This window comes from Fringilla coelebs (genome assembly GCF_963513975.1).
Source record: "Fringilla coelebs genome assembly, chromosome: 12".
Lineage (NCBI taxonomy): Eukaryota > Metazoa > Chordata > Aves > Passeriformes > Fringillidae > Fringilla > Fringilla coelebs.
Window position 1 is genome coordinate 21,653,765 of NC_140038.1, and position 4,842 is coordinate 21,658,606.

The following is a 4,842-nucleotide window of genomic DNA, read 5'->3' on the forward strand; positions in this document are numbered from 1 at the left end:
GCACATTCCTGAGGCTGCCAGAGCTCCGGGAGCGCCTGGACACCCCTCTGGGGCTCGGGGTGGGACGGGGGTGTCTGTGCGGGGCCAGGGCTTGGATCAATGGTCCCTCTGGGGCCCTTCCAGCTCAGGGTGTTCCAGGAGCCTCTCAGGTTGGATTCTCCTTGAGGAATTGGCCTCTGGAAAGCAAGAGCAGCCAGGGAGGAACACAAACCCCGCACTGGGAACCAGCAGCTGCTCCTCCAGGCGCCGCCTCCTCTCACTGCTCCCTTCCCTCGCTGCAGCCCGGTCCCAGCAGCATTTTAATTAAAAGAGGTGGCTCCGTGCACCTTTTTCCTATTGATCTGCAGTCAACAAGAGCCCATAAACCAAGAAATTAAAGCCATAATTTACAGCCCTTGGCCGGGCCGCCTGCGAGCTCTGGTTGCCACATTGCACACGATGGTTTCCTGCCTCTGCCAGGACATAAACTCGATACAACAGCTCCAAAAAGGAAAAAAAACCCACCCCTAACCCCCCCAGCCTTCCAAGGCTTCCTGCAGGAGCCAGCTCGGAGGATGGTTTTCAGCTCCCTGTGTCTGATGTGCGGCCAAGCCGTGGTTCCAATCAGAGCAGAGCTGGAGATGAAAGGGCAGCCCTGGTTCTCCCGGCCCGAGCCAGGTGTGCAGCTGGCACCCCGAGCCTCCCGGGGCACTGCTCCAGTGCAGACATGTTAAAGCAATAAAAGCAAAATGAGGAACATGTGGCTAAAAACAGCGGCTCATTTCACTGGTTTCTATAAATGAGTTTTCCCAGGGCAGGGTTTGGGGTTTCTTTAACACGAGCGTGACAGGGATTCCAGCACTTCCAGCCCTGGGAGAGGCTGGGAAAAAAAGTGGAGCAGCTCTCCTCCAAACAGCCTCTTATTTACAGTTGTGAGGGCTCAAAGAGCTGCCTTAAACCTTCAAATGACAACAATTCCTCCGAGGCGAGATGCCAGAGTTGAGCAAACAATTTGTAGGGAATGTTAAGTGCAGGGGAAGCCGCGGAGCTTGTAATGAAGCCGTGGTGGTGTTTCCAATCAGGGCTGAACCCGGCACGGCAGAGCTGCCGAGGGATCCGACAAACCACGGCCGGGGGGAGGCAGGGCTGGGGTAAAGGATCCTTTTCTGTGGCTTGTTGAACAGCCCGACGTGGCTGCTGCCTGGCAGAGAGCGCAGAACCAGCTGCTGCTCCCGCATTCCAGGGCAGATTCCACAGCCCAGGTGTTCTGAGGACTAAGGAAAGGTTTTTAAATGAAATGATTTTCATGTCCTTTATGCCACTTTGAGGCATTACAGGTGCACGAGGTGCAGGACAAGGGGATGGCCTCAAGCTGGAGGAGAGGAGGTTTAGACTGGACAGCAGGAAGACACAGAGAGATGAGAAAGAGAGATCCACTTCCAGAGATCCAGGGGCAGCCCCAGCTGCTCTGGGCACCCAGGGCCTGCCCATCCTCCCAGGGAACAATTCCTTCCCAGTATCCCATCCAGCCCTGCCCTCTGGCAGTGGGCAGCCAGTCCCCGTGCCCTGGCACTCAATGCTCCACGCTTTGCCCCCGGAGGCATCCAGCTGACACAGGTAAGGTGACACCTTCCTGTAGCCCAAGGAAAATCCCTGAGCAGGTTTGTAACCTCTTCTGGGCATCTCGATTTCATCAGGAACACGAGGCTGCTGCCCGAGCTGGGAACACGGCAGATAAGCACATTCCTGGGGAGTGTTTTGGGGGCAGAGCCAGAGCCCTGCCCTGCCCTGCCGCGGTTCCTGACTCGCTGCAGAGCTCTGGCAGGCAGCTGGAGAGCTGGAGCCACAGGGCAGAGCCTGCAGGCAGGAGCTGGGGAGTACATGGCAATTAAAAGCCTCTGAAACCACTCTGGGAACGTGCAGCTTCCAGAGGCAGCTCTGCCAGGAGCTGGGATGAGCCAGATCCTCCTCTCCAGCCAGATCCTCCTCCTCCCCACACAGCCCAGCAGGCACTGCTGGAAGAGCAGCTTTGCTAGGCCAGGTCTAGTCCCCTCTAGTTTTGATCTTTCCTAGAAGACCACAGAGCCCCTCCTGGTTCCAAAAAGGATCTGGAGACAATGGACACCTGAATACCCCAAACTTGCACAGAAATGTCACCTCAGAGGGCTGAGAGCAGAGATCAAACCCGTTTGTGACACAGGAGCCAGAGGGGGATGAGCCTGGAGCCCCCATTTCAGTGTTTCATCACCTTCCTGCCGTGAGGTCCGATCCAGGATGGAAGTGCTGATCAGCCAAACTCCCTGAGCCAGGTCAAACACATTCCCAAGGGCTGGCACATCAACTTTGCCCTGGCAGGCCCCGTGCCAGGGCAGTGACCTCTGTCCTCACCTCTGTCCTCAGACTGCTCCAGCCAAGCAGGGACCTGCTCTGCCCCCTCGGGCACTGCCCCTTCCAGCTGCTCCCAGAAAGGCACCAACAGGACCCCGCTGGAGGCAGAGGGATTTGAACCCAGGTGATCCCATGGCACAGGGGAATGGTGTCAGTGATCCCAAACCAGGGCCAGAAATACCTGGAACACGGCCCCAAAGGCACCGGGAACAAGGAGGGTTTGGAATGTCCCCCAGGGACTGAGCACAGACTGTCCCAAGCAGCCCCCAGTGCTGGGTGGGGTTTGTCCAGCTGACCTTAAGAAAAGGCAACAACTGGATTAGAATGGATAAAAATACCCTTAAAACCCCCAGCAGTCAGTGAGGGCTGGGGTTTTCAAAGGTACAGGAACAGATTGGTTTATTTGTTCCGTGTAATCTACCTCCAAATGTGGCCCTGGAGTCCCCATCCATTGCACTGGAGATGCTGCAAAGGTGACTGGGGAAGGTTTTGTTCCTTCCCACCATCCCATCTGACCCTGCTCTCGGGCAGTGGAACCCCAGCTGTGTCCTTGCCCCACACTGGTTGTGGATTCCCCTGGGGGTGTGGATTTATTTCCTGCGGATGCACCCCCAGGCAATCTCCAGAACCCTCTCCCTGCATCCTCTTCCTCACATCTGTTTACATCCTCACTCAGGAGAGGAAAAAGAAAAAAAGCAGACTGCCAGAATTCTTCAAAGCTGCCCAAATGATTGCATTCTTGTAGGCTGCCCTCTCTCCAGGTGAAGCTGAAGCCCCAGGAGAATCCTGCCAGCCTCTCCTCAGGCCCTGCTCTGCCTCCACACACCCTCCTGCAAGGCTCTGCTGCCTGCCAAGGAGCTCCCTCTCATCCCAGCGAGTCCCTGCTCCAGAGCCCACTCATTTCTCTCCTTTTCCACCTTCTAGCAGGAGTGGGATGTGAGAGACATCACAGCCTGGGGCTGCAGGAGACACGGGAGCAGGGGCACGGGATTGCTGCCATTTCTTGTCAGGACCACAGACTGGGAACAGCAAAGGTCCCAGCACACCCTCCCACTCGGTGGCAGGGCGCAGGATCCAGCACAGCACCTCCAAATCCTCCAGCAGCTCGAGGGTGTCAGCCTGACGAGCTGAGATCCACGCACAGAGCTGCCTTTATCCGGATTTCTGGGGATTTGACAGCTCTGTGGAGCTGCAGCTCAGGAGAGGAGAGGGGGTCATTCCCCTCCCGGCAAGGAAAACATGGATATCACCCCTGGGAATTCCACAGTCCATGCTGGAACTCCTGGCTCCTGTAAAATCAGCTGTTGAAGGCCCTGCAGGATCTGCTGCACTGTAACTCTGCAGCCAAACCCTTCCCTGCAATCCCCCACTGCTCTCCCCAGCACCCAGAGGTGCTGCCTGGGCTGGGCTGCAGCTCTTCCCCACACCAGCAGGAGAAATCCCTGCTGAATGTCCAACTCCTGTCCCTCCTCCCAGCAGCACCTGAGATCCTGCAGCACTTCCCACTTGTTTGTCCACCGGGACAGAAGTCAAAACCTTCCAAAGCCCAAACTCCAGCAAGTTGAACAGTGAGACCAGGGCAACCAGAATTGTCTCTGAACTCACACTAATTCTTATCCCATCTCCCTCTGAAATTCCTCATTACAGTATAAAACTGTAACTTGATGCCCTGCTGAGAATTTTTAAATCTTCTCCACTGTGTTCTTAAAGTATATAAGCAAAATCCCCATCACTTAATGAAGTGTAAAACTAATTATTATGAAATAAAACTAGCTGTTCACCAAGTGGAAAACCAGCCCGTTTTCATGTCCTATTTTCCTGTGCAATGTATTCCCTCCCCTGCTCTGCAAATGTAAAAATAAATATCCCTCCCAGCGTCGTGCTGCCTCGGAGGCTGCAGCCCACCAATGAAAACCTGCACAATTTAATGGCCCTTAAATGCTCAACATCTTTTTCTCTTCCTGTAAAATCCATCTGACCTAATGGCTGTGACAATTACGTGTATGGCCTCCCTATTAAAAGGCAATTTTCTGAGTTGGCAGAGCAACACAGGCACGAGATGACAAAAGCAGTAAACTCCAACCTCCCAGCATTCCCAGCCATTCCCAAGGCAGCTCCTCGAGACAAAAGGCAAATTTCCCTTTCCAGAGAGCTGTTACACAACAGAACCTCGTGCCAGCCCCAGCTCCAGGCTCCATTACCTCGTTAATGTGGCGCTGCTGCTCCAGGGGACCCTGGGGCCTCTCTGGTGGCATTTGACATTCTGGTGACCTCCTGTTTCCTCCTGGCCATGGAGGTGGAACCTTCCCCAGGGAGGGGACAGCGTCTTGGCTTGGTTCATTCCATGAGCCTGCAGACACCCCCATTTTCCCAGGATTTACACAACACACACCTATTAAAGCTCAAAACTCCACTGATATTTCCGTACCCTAAAAAGAATTGACCACTACAATACAAAAAAAAGAAGAAGCCATT